Genomic DNA, 13,019 nt, shown 5'->3' on the forward strand with positions numbered 1-13,019 from the left:
GCCCTGCGGAGCCCTTCGCCGGTCGGTGACATAATTTCAAAAGTAAAATAGTCGACGACAGAATATCACCTTACAAAATATCTACAAACAAATATAGAATGTATCTCGAGTTTAACAGTGCTTGTTTACAAATCGCAATATTTAGTTGAGTTCAGTTGATTTTGAGTTTAACGTCCCGTTCAACAGCGAAGCTATATGAGACGTGGACCTACTGATTAACGTGGAATCAGAACCACATGAACTCCCGCCTGGAATTGAACGCGGGTCTTCCCCGCCAAAGGCGCGTACACTAACCACTTAGCCACGAAGGAGCTCAAATCGCAATATTGTAGGGAGATGCTCAACACAAGCGATGTCTCGTATACAATCAAGAAAATGAAATAGAAAGCCTACTAACACTTAAACAATATTTTTCTTGATTTGACATGAGTTTATTAATCATTTTGAATACTTTATTCCGAAATAGTAATCATTCATCTCCTTGTTAGTCACTTGTTGTCATAAATTTGCATTAAATCGAACAACTCATTTGACTAAATTCAAAACATTACTACAAAAATTGGTGTTTAAATTTTCTCTATGATTACTTGATGCTGAATTGTGTAAAAATAGAAACTTAACAGTGACTGACTAATCGTCTTTTTAAACTATATTTCGAGCGCTTTTGTACTCCAATTTGAATCTGGGATAGGCAGATGATTGTTCAATGTTTCAGTCCTTTTTCGTTGAACCAAACCATTTTAGTATATACTATTTGTGTCTATTGTTTCCACGACACTTCACATATTCTCTCACATGATTCGTTTCACGTATTCTCTCGGTTGAACCCGAAAGAGACAGGCAAAATGGGATACAGAACTTTTAAATTCGGAATTTATTAATCATTGTCCATTTTGTGTTTTGCTAATAGCCAATATTTTCGTATTGTAATATTTTCTGAATTGTCGTCCACCTTCACTTAAGGGATTTTTTAAATTGTGTATCGAAATTTAAAAATCACTTATCGGAGAGTATTGCCTCGGAATTCTCTAGTTATCCCTAGCCCCGGGTCTTTTCATTGCAACAATTATTGACTTTTGCACCTTTCCCGTTGGTCTAATAGTTAACGCATGCAGGTCATCCCGAATTCGATTCCAAGAGGAAGATCATTAAAATTTGATCGCATTACGGTAGTTCTCTATCCAGTTTAAACTACGCATTCACATCTCATATAGTCTTGGTACTGAAAAGGGACGCTAAACTTTAACAAATAATCAAATTACTACTTTCGCTGTGAGGATAATGCTCGAGAATGAATACTTTGCTTCCTCCAATTACTCATAACATTCTTACCGCAATAGCTTTGTTCTGATAAAACAGATGTTTTTAATTGCATGTTATTATGTATATATACTACACACTAATTATGTTTTTTTTTTTAACTAAATGTTACTTCCGCATGCACGTGCAATAAGAATGTACATCCAATTAACTCTTATTATTTTTTTTAGGTAATAAATTTTGTCGGTACTTCTGAGCGTATGTCTCACTTGTTTATGTGCATCAATTTCTGATGGACTTCATTCCATTGCGAGTTCAGAGGTTATCTTACACGAGAACCAGAACAACTATGTCCTTGGTTGTTATGTCAGAAAGTTTATTGCAAAGAACACTTTATATAGAGCTTCATAAGTAACAACGTGTGGAAATCTGTACAATTTGATATATTATAGTTAATTGTTATGTACAGTACTTCTGGTAATGAGTCATACATTTTGAAGTCAGAAAAACTTCAATGGAAACTTACTTTTTTCAACTGAAATGAGAAAACAGTCAAAACACTCCTGTTTGCTGCTTCATGAATTGTATTTTAAAATTCCTTTTCAGCACTGAAGTTGAGAGGGACCTTGCTCAAAGTGGGACTTAAACCACAACTTTACTTTCTCTGTCCCGCATCTAGAATTATATTAATACTTTTCACCTGCACAGTCTGAATTTAAGTTCTCACATTTGAATTGCTTCTATGTGGCTTTTAGAAGCATGCTTACCTAATTCTTTACCCTGCTCCAACGCTGACTTCCAGTTGCTAAATCCTGTCACAGTAAATGTTTGATCCCGTACAATATTCCTTAGAAATTTCCTACAAGGATAGCAGAATACTTGGTCCCTTAAAATGGAATATTCTAACCAAGGACTTATGGGATACCCTTGACTTTGGAAACTACGTTCTTTCTCATCAAACTTGGCTTGAGCATGATCGGCTGGCGAATACAAATTTATCCATACTATCTTTAAAATATGTCTACAAGAAACACCACCACTTTAAACTCACATTTTCTTTTCTCGTAATGACACTGACACTTTCGGTGAGCAATGTAACCACAACATAATATAATATACCTTGAGAATTTGATACCTTGAGAGTTATTCTTTAGGTAACGTTAGTTTGTTACAAATTAAGAACTTTCTATATTGATTCACTATTGTATAGTGAGTAATGTTTCTTAATTCATCCGTACCCGTACATTTGAATCCAAAATTTGTGCCATCCAATGAAACTACATAATATAATGTTAATCGCGCTACCTTTATGCAGGAATAAATTTTGGAGTATCGATTTAAAAATAAAAGAAAATATTGTCATTAAGCATGAACCCAAGTATGCTTTTAAGAATGGTTGTGAAACGCCGTATTTTGTTTATTAGTATGATCGCTCTCAGCAAAAATATGATTTACATTGAGTGTTACCCAGGCAGGTAGCCAGTCCAAAAATGTAGGGGGCGGTAGAAGTTAGGGGGATCAATCCAACCATTTATAGTTCATCACCATATTATAGTTCATTTGCAAGCCTACCGTGAAAATTTTAGGGGGTCAGTAAAAATTTAGGGGGGCCCGGCCCCCCTAGATCCCCGGAGATACTGGCCTGGTGTGACCTAGTGAGATTCGAAAGAATAGCTGAACAAAATATATAATTTAATTCAGAATGCTTTTTATTCTGATGTAATATAGACCTATCATAGAATTTATTCTAAAAGTTTTTATCAGTCAAACCACGCCTAATATACCTAGGTGAGTGAATAAGTGAATAAGTTGAGATTAGATTAAAAGTTCTTATCTAGATTTTGGTCCCTTTATCCCCGCCCCCACACAGATTACTTCAATCTTTGCCCTATTTGAGACCCAAAATTACGAAAACTAAGCACCAAACTATTAGCGATATTTCTAAACTAATTAACCTCAAACAAAACATATCAGGGAATTTTTATTGATCTTTCACTTGTACAGTACGACTAAATTTTGGGGGACTCGGTTGCAGTGCGTTCCCAACCCGTAGGTACCGGTCTGCTCCAGATATGTTGTATTATAATGTACGTGAAATAATATAAAACTATTAATTTTGGTACACAAAAAAAGTTGGCTCCCAAAAATGTGCCTGGCCCTCTGCTTGCCCCCCCCCCCCTTAAGAAATGAAAGCTCGTGTCGTCATTGCTTTCTTCGTCCATAATCCCCCGGGCAGTGATTGACAAAAGGACGTCATCCCTCATACGTGACGAGCTGACATAAACGCAGGTGTTTACAGCCCAGAAATCTAATTCCTAATCCTAAGAGATGAGATGAGAAATAATCAAGGTCCTATGTTCAAAAAACTCGCTATATGTCATTATATGATTTAACGGTTTAGGCTTAAACTGTTTATGCAATATTATTTAAATATTATTTAAACTATTTATGTGATATTCAGTTATTTTCTTTATTAAGAAAACTGTTTTTATGTTTAAAAGAATGGCAGCTTACTTTCTACTTCAATGAATTTTAATCAAACGTTTTTTGTCCAATATTTGATTAAGTGTAAACAATTATTTCTGTTACATTACTTATGCCTATAAGAGGTCACTAGTTAATTAGTATGTTCATATTTTATATATTGTAAAAATACCCTCCTAGGGCAGTAGGTAGATCAATTAACATGCGGGATTTTTCTTACTAAGATTCTGCACTTGGAATTAACATCTGCTTTCGAAAACGAAAGAAAAAAATCAATGAATTCCGGACACGTGAGATCAAGATCTCGTGGACGAGTTATGCTAATGGGCTTTTGTGCATGTCCTCAATATCTAGGACAATAGGAAACAGAAATATTTTCAATGTTCAATATATGAGTGACTTGGGAGAAAATAAGGGTAAGCGACATTTTTAAACTTTCGAGTAAACTGGAGAAGAAACGTCAACATTCCCATCCAATTTAATGCAATGACACATACAAAACAAGCTTCCCCTGTTACCGGCAGATAATTTTCCGAGCTTAAACTCTATACATAATGCGCTGTGGTCCAATCCAAACCCATTCCACCGAATAATTCAATTTTATCAGAAATGGTGCTTACTATTATCTTCCCCAGAGCCGCTCATATGTATACGGTATATGCGCATATACAGTATAAGCAAACAATTCTATTCAGTCACAGCAAGACAATATCTTATGTTTAATTCTGTACATTAAAGACTGAAAATAGTGTTAACATACCCTTGTGTTTCATGTTCAATATAATAATTTTACTCTCAATAAAGGCCGTGGTGGCTCAGTGGTAGAGCGTTCACTTTTGGTGCATGGGATCCTTGGTTCGATTCCAGCTCAAACTAAATGAGTTTTGTGGTGGAGAAACACTGTGTGCATGGATTTTGTCGGAGTTCTACAGTTTCCTCACACTTTCTTCATGCCACCATTTCATTCATTTCTCATTATTACCGTCTTCTTTAGCCTAGCCGGCATAACCGTCGGACATAAAACTTAAAAAATTCATTTTTTTTACTACCAACACCAGTAGATATGTGCAAGCATTCTTTTTTTCTTAGGTGAGATGTTTCATTCCTTATTCATGATCGATTTCAACACCAATCAACAGCAGTAATGCTCAATCTTCCAAGGAAACGCGTTATGATACATATTTTTTTTTTTTTTTTAACAATCAACATTGCCCTGAAATATTTATTTAAAACTGGGGCTGAATTCGCCCTTGCACTCTCTTGATGTCAGTCTAAGCAATAGATCGCATCTTCAAAGAAAGCGCACGACACATGCATTGATCCATGAAAATCGGGCAATTTTAAGGAAAAGTAGTTTTAAACATGTTTTGTTTTCCTGCTTTAGGTAAGGTGAAATAACTGATTTCCACGTCAAGCAATTATCTCCACTATGAATCCTCAAGCAAAACGAAGGTCATGTTTCATGAAAATAGTGTAATTTTAGAAAAGTCACCATTAAACATCTTTCTTAGATAAAGGCACCCCTTTACTACCGACTATTTTCAACCTCAAAACAATATTGATAATTGTTAGATCTCAAAGAAAATATACGCTATTTTCCATTCTTCGGCTCGAGATTTACTCAGAACACATATTTCGAAATCCGATTGGTAGATAAATTCACCCTTATTCTTCACCGATTTCATTCAAACCCAAGCAGCACAGATTACTGAAAAGCCTCACAGAAAAATGCACCATATTACACTAAAATCAATTCATTATCATTATTAGTTTACAAAAGTTATGGAGTATATTTTCTGATCACATTATGCAGAACAATATGAGGTAATTTTTCAACGTGAGGTAAATTTACTCTTTTTTCCCTACCCGCAACTGGTTTCAGACCTAAGCAATGGGAATAATTAGGTAACCTTTAAAAAAGCACATACCGCAGTGCATGAAAAAATCGTATTTTCTACAAAAATTATAGCTGAAAGTGGTAATATATTATTACTATGTCTATGCGCAAATTTGCTACTCGAGGTTAATTTTACTTCATTTTTCATGATGAATATCAAACAAATCTATAGTCTAGTTTGCTTACTTAAAAAAAAAAAAAAGTGCACGCCATGAAATAATATATTTTTTCCAGATGTTATAGTAGAATGGACAAGAAAAACACAGACTACCACGTAAGGTAGAATGGTAGAAACTTTCTTACACTTACTTCAACTACTTTGACTTTTTAAAATTAGTACTAGTTGAATCTGCGCTCTCTACACAGCGCATCAGTCAGATATGAGCATGAATCTCCTTGTCATTCCTTATAACGTCTGTACATGTTCCTTCGCAGACACAAATGAAGGACGGCTTGATTTAAAAATAAAAATGAAATTTAAAAAAATCAGCAAGGGATATTATAAAGGGAAGATTCTTTCTATTATTTTTTCAATACCTAGCACTGTTTGCAAGATTTGAGCCTATTTCCGGTTGGAGTTTCCAATTCATGTATGATCAGCGTTTTCTTTCTTCTTGATGCAGTATGTAATAAACAAATACATTACACACACAATTAATTATGTCAGTGATATATGGTGTTCATTGGGCACAACATTCCAAACAATAAAAATTTATCTTAGACTGGGGAAATGATTACCCTTCGTTTTTCATTATCATTTGACTAGAAAACAAACGCAGGAGAGATATAGACTATTAACCCCTTATACAAATGTGTGGTGTTGAAATGTATAATTCGTAAGATATGATACCTTTTAAAATTTCAGTGTACCCCTAAACCCCTAACCAGTGTACCCCTAAAAAACAGAATAAAGAAATAACGGCCATTTTTTAAATATTCAATTAGAACTAAACGATCTACAAAAATTTGCAATCGATTAATGAAAACAGGAACTTTCTAGAGCTTGTGGTTTCCGAGATATCATTGTCAAGAGAATTTGCCACAAACATATAAAAGTCCACAAACAGATAAACGTCCACAAACATATAAACCTAGCATTATAATATATAGATAAATCCGTGAAATTCTCAGAATATATTTCTAATTGATTTTCTTATATTTTATAAAAATCTGTCTTACAAGTTAATTGCAATCAAAATTGAGGATAGATGTCGAGTCATATGTTGTAGCCAGTTAAGGGTGTCCATGTGATTTAGTCCAAGGCAGAGGTAACAGGCAGAGGCTTTATTTGTAGAATTTTCATTTTGAATATTGTACTGGTAGCACTAAATATACGTAACTATTATAGCAGTATCATTAGGCAAAACGAAAATATTGCAATCCTTTCATAAAGACACGAAAACAACGCGGACTATAGCTATGTTTACTCGATTTAACTGGAATTACTTGATTTCACGTAAGTTCTTGTCGGAGGTTTTATTTTTTAATAATGTAAAAATAACAGCTGATTGACATTGACACAGCCAATGAATCGATTTGTGTTTCAACTGACCAAGGCATTAGCGTTCAGTATGTCTGGTTCTAATAGGAGCACAACGGTATCATGGTTTCAAACAAATTGATAAGTTATAATGAACATTAAATATTTATTTTGCTTTTGTTATTTTTCATTTTCCTATTTATAAAAACTTTGTGTCCTTTGTTTACCATGATAGAATACATGACACAATAAAGAATCACAGACATAAATAGAATAAACAATAATAATCCCTGAATGAGTTTCAATTCGTAATTGTATTCCTACAAACATGTAGCTTTACTAATATGTTTGCCTTTGATGCGTGTGTGATCCTTAATTTGATTCTCAATAGAGTATCAAAATTTTGATGTAGACCCATACAATCTCGTTCTAGGTCTTGAATAACCTATTATTATTATTATTATTATTATTATTATTATTATTATTATTATTATTATTATTATTATTATTATTATTATTATTATTATTATTATTATTATTGTTTTAAGTCCATATCAGTCTTACAGTCGTTTGTAGGATTTATTCTCTCGCTGGAATGATGCCTCATTTTTTTCTGGTACGTTTCTAGTTTGGCACCGAGAAGAGTGGTTCATAATAGATATCATCTCTCAGAATAGCAACAAAGGAAGACCTAAGATCTCATGCGCGAAAATTTGAATTAAAAAATGTAATACTTACAACTTCATATTTTAATACGTGACCGAACTTTCCTTTAACTCCTCAGAATTATCAATAAAATAGACGATAAAAATCTAAGGAATATATTTACAGAAGGGTAGTAATAAAAAAAAGTTACATTCCTGAGGGCTGACCTTGGCGCTGAGAATTCATTTAGACAAGGCCAACACCTGAACCACTGTAGAGTGCCAAAGCATTTAAGAAGTAATAAAACACACAATAGTTGTCTCCGCATGTATTGCTGGTTAGTTTCAACTTTGTCATAGCCACATGCTCGAAATAACTTGTATTCTAACATGTAACAAAAGGTGTTATTCAAAGAATAATAATAATAAAAAAAACAGTTAATAAAATATGAACTACTATTAGTTATTATATCTATGTGCTGCTGAAAACAGCTTGTTTACTTGTAGTTCTATATTCATTGCAATTTCTGAAATGAAATGGAAATTGAAAGTGAAATGAAATATTTACTTTTATTTCCCACAGTTATGCTCTTTAGGCTAAACAAGATTTGTGATTAAAGAAAGTTGACGATTTTGAAGTAATTGGTAGAATGAGAATGTGGAAGGGAACAAAAAATCCAAAAAATCCACTGACACGGTATTGTCCATCAGAAACTTGCATGGCGCGGGATCGAACTACGATCTCTTGCACCAGGTATGAGTCATTGTGACGTTTATCCCATTTTTTATTGGTTCGTTTGTTTCGAGTGTAATTTCTTTTCCCAGTTTCCAAACCACATATGGACTCTACTATTGATTAGGGGGGCGCGGTGGCTCAGTGGTAGAGCGTTCACCTCCGGTGCTTGGGGTTCCTGGTAAGATTCCAGCTCGCGCCGTGTGGACTTTGTGATGGACAAACACCGTGCTCGTGGGTTTTCTCGGGGTTTTCCCACTTTCTTCATTCCACCAATTCACTCATCCTCACCATCTCCTTTAGCCTAACCGGCATAGCTGTGGGACCTAAAACTTAAAGGTTTCTTTTCATTTTCTACCATTGATTAAACCCAGAACCCACTCAGCAGACATGCATTACCTGTTCTGATACTCGAATTTTACAATAATATCTAACGTAATGATTTCTTGTAAGTTAATGAGTATCAAAACGTAATTTTGGTTCATTATTTATTTATTTAAGTCTCTGATATTTGTGGCATATGTCCATAAAATACTATACCGTTCAAATATATTATTATTGTAGTCCAAGCAATATTCCAGAATTTTCCCACTGAGGCTGGAGATATGAAATAAGAAATATGCAGAAATGGGCATCTTCGAAATTGACGTTGCAGACAGAATCAAGTAGCTGAGGCACCGCTCGTAATAGTGATCTAAATTTAGCTTGCTATATACGATGAAGCAGAAATTATCTTTTTTAAAAAAGAAAAAAAAAGAAAACTTCGACATATCATTTCTCACCAGAAAGCAGAATCACCAGAATGTTATACAAACTTTTCCTGTGCCATGTACAACAGTTAGAACATGGTACAGAAATAGTTTGTTTGCTATTATTATGCAGTGTGATTTGTAGTTGAAATCTAAAATGTATATTTAAAAATAATAAAATACTGTTGTTCAGTCACACAGAGTTTCACATAATTACGTAGTTTGAAGTATATCTCTGAGAATTATTTATTTATAATACACGCTAATCATTTATTTCTATTTATTTTTATTTTTAATTGTAGACTCTTGTTTTAACGTTTTTACCATTGATAGCTGCCTATTTATTTTTGCTGTTTTTCTATTACCATTTTTACACTATTCAATTTTGAAAGTACTAACATATTAATGTTTTTGATTTTGGTGGTACGTAACTGTATTCAGTATCGCCTCATTTCTTCTGAAGTTTGTTTTGTTTGCGACTTCTGTAGCTATTTAAAAATACTTTTGTATTTATGAAGTAATTCTTTCAATGTAAATCTATTTGAAGACTGAAACAGGAGTATATTACATGCATTTAAAAGATAATAGATCAACAGATCGGAGCACCTGTTAATTTTTTCACTTGTTTAGATTTTTACGCTTGTCTTCAAAGCCAATCAGAACTTGAAGAATAACATTCATGATGAGTATCAGCATCTTCCTTCCCAGAAAATAAAATAATTATAATAATTCTTCTCTCTAGTCGACTGGTTAGTCTTTGCTGCACGAGTCTCAAATTCCCGGTTATTGTTATTATTATTACAATTATTATTATTATTACTATTACTATTATTATTATTATTATTATTATTATTATTATTATTATTATTATTATTATTATTATTATTATTATTATTATTATTATTATTATTATTATAAGAGATAGTACAAGTCAGAAAGCATTAATTGAAATATGTTGTTTAAAATTAAAGTTTAAGATTTAATAATAATTTTAGTTTCTTGTAACACATTAACCATAATGTATCATAGGGGCCGCGGTGGCTCAGTGGAAGTGTGTTCACCTCTAGTGTATGGGTTGAGTTGAGTTGATTTTGAGTTTAACGTCCCGTTCAGCAGCGAGGCTATATGAGACGTGGACCTACTGATTAACGTGGAATCCGAACCACATGAGCTCCCGCCGGGAATCGAACCCGGGTCTCCCACGCCATAGGCGCGTATGCTAACCGCTTAGCCACCAAGGAGCTCACTCTAGTGTATGGGGTCCTCGGTTCGATCCCAGCTTATGCCAAATGAACCTTGTGGTGGATAGACATCGTGTGCGTGGGTTTTCTCGGGGTTTTCCCGTTTCCTCCTACTTCACCATTTCATTCATATCTTATCATCACCATCTCCTTTAGCCTAGCAGGCATAGCCATGGGACGTAAAACTTAAAAGATTTCATTTCATAATGTGTCATGTCCTGTTGCTAGTGGCATAATGACATTTTTGATGGTAAGTTTTAGTATTAGTTTTACTTTAATAGATGGCGTGATATTGAGACTGGGTATGAATGACATATTTTTTTTAGCATTATAAAAAGTAGATTTGTCAGTTTCCCTGCGAAAAGTACCGTATACATTTTGATCATCTCAAGAAATGTGTCGATCGATATATGCATCTTCTTTGGCCATTTTTTTTTTTTTTAAAAAAAGAAGTTTGTATTACCAAAAATTACTTTTATACATTTCCTTTGTCTGTCAATGTGTCCGTCCGGAAGACAACATTTTAAGGGCTACTCGATGAATCATTATCAATTTTGGCCAGGAGGTAGAAGGTCAAAAGCTAGGATTCGAATTTGTTAATAGATGTCATCCATCCAATTCATCTCAAGATGTGAACAATCAAAAATCGGTTCTCCGTATAATTATGGATACCGTATCACCTCTGGTTTATAAACTACTCTCAGTATTGTTGACATTACCAGATTAGTGTAATGCTCAGAATATAAAATCTAATCTGTCCATGGAATGCAATGCAATAATGAAATAAAATGGCTTTCTAGTCAAGAAATTTAAAAACTTCAGTATTTTCTATTTTCAAATATTCACTCATCTTCCTGAGTTTTCTGAGCGGGGACAGAAAGGTGAGGAGAAATGCAAAAAATCAAACTTCAGTTTTCACGCTGTGTGTATTGATAAACCAAACTCTTTCACGAGGTATACACCATGTCACTGCTATTTCTTTTATTATATGTTCATACTATTGTTGAAAAACTATAATTTATTACTATTAGTAAATAAGTTTTCACATTTTTATCAAATTTATTATATTTTATAGGGAAAATGTAAGATAACGTATATTATTTTATCACTCACCAACCTTCAATAATCTGAAATATGTTTTCCTTGAGAAGCCACCAAAACTCTCCAGACGAAAATCGACGAAATTTCACACGTAACTTCGTCTCTAATAGATAAAGTTCCAAGTATCGACATATCACCATCAAAATGTTACAAGTTCTTTTTTTAAAAAAAGAAAAGAAAAGATATCCACATATGTAAATCACGTGAGATTCTTCTTATTTATAAGTTCTTCTATATAACAATGGAAAACAACATTTGGTCTTTTTACTGTTTCCTTTGATTCAAGAGATCACAAAAATGTTACTCACCACAACACCAACAACTTAAAAACTATGTACTCTTTTCTCTTTTCGCTGTACTTTTTTTTATTCCGGACACTTAAAACATGATTATTATTATTCATGCGGATGTAGATTGGTTCTCAGTGCAGAGGTCAGAACTGCGAAATACATGACCATGGTAGAACGGACCTGCTGCGCAACGACAGCAACCGCTGGCCACGTGGCCAGCTAGTGAATCTGTCATCGCAGCTGCTTAGAATCGGAATCTAGAATGTTTATTCTTTCTTTCTTTCTTTTTCTTGATTTTTCTTAAGCAATTCCCCGTTCATACTTATTTTATATTTGCCCTTTGTGTTCATTTCTTCCGACCTCTTCTCTAGTGCAAGTAAACAAGCTAGTCATATGCTAAATCCATTAAGAAAATGTAGTTTTTTCGTACCGTAAACTTACCAGAAAACCTTGGTTAGTTCCGAAGTCTTTATTAACTTCCTTTGTATTTGTTCGTGCTGCAAATAAATCACACTTTTGTTTCCAGCATTTCGTGCTGTAACTTCTTTATTTGTATTGCATAAAAATTGAAATATTGCTATTAACTCTAAAATTAACTTGACATTAAATTGCAATTTCTACCTACCCGAAGGATTAAACGAGTCAATAACATAGACGGATCTAGGAGGTAAAAACTGGGGGCTAGTCAGACCCCAGACTATGATAGGTAGCTATATCATGAGTTTACTATACACTTTCAAATATATATAAATAATAGCTTAAATTATTCATAACAGTCACTCAAAAACTGGAAGTGCTACGCCCCCCGCCCTCGGGCTAGATGTGCCACTGGACCAGAGATGGAGTGGGTCGGTGGGTCAATGGGTCAAGTGGGTCAAGTTTTCTGAGTGGGTCAGTGGGTCGTGGGTCAACAGCATGTGACCCACTGCGACCCACCACCCACCATGACCCTCTGTGACCCACCAAACACCGTGACCCACTGCGACCCACTACCCACCATGACTCCCTGCGACCCACCACCCACCGTGACCCACTACGACGCACCGACTCAGTATGATCTACCGACCTACTCTGCTCACTGCATTGTAGACAGTATCTTCTGAAAACTGGTAAATTTGTCTTCGTTTTACTTTCAAGACC

At 34.3% G+C, this 13,019-nt stretch overlaps 1 protein-coding gene across 2 annotated transcripts in view; it reads right to left on the reverse strand.

Annotated features, from left to right (window-relative positions):
• Positions 1-12,102, reverse strand: part of LOC145675620 (adipokinetic hormone/corazonin-related peptide receptor variant I-like) — a 57,966-nt gene extending 45,864 nt beyond the window's left edge. Inside the window, exon 1 of one of the 2 annotated variants that reach the window (XM_081746171.1) lies at positions 11,602-12,102. The gene's annotated coding sequence lies outside the window, so the exon portion shown is untranslated. The remainder of the gene's footprint in view (positions 1-11,601) is intronic. The other variant, XM_081746162.1, reaches the window with a different exon arrangement.
• Between the last annotated feature and the right edge of the window lie 917 nt (positions 12,103-13,019).

This window comes from Thermobia domestica, chromosome 2, assembly GCF_964235325.1.
Source record: "Thermobia domestica chromosome 2, izTheDome1.hap1.1, whole genome shotgun sequence".
Classification (NCBI taxonomy): Eukaryota; Metazoa; Arthropoda; class Insecta; order Zygentoma; family Lepismatidae; genus Thermobia; species Thermobia domestica.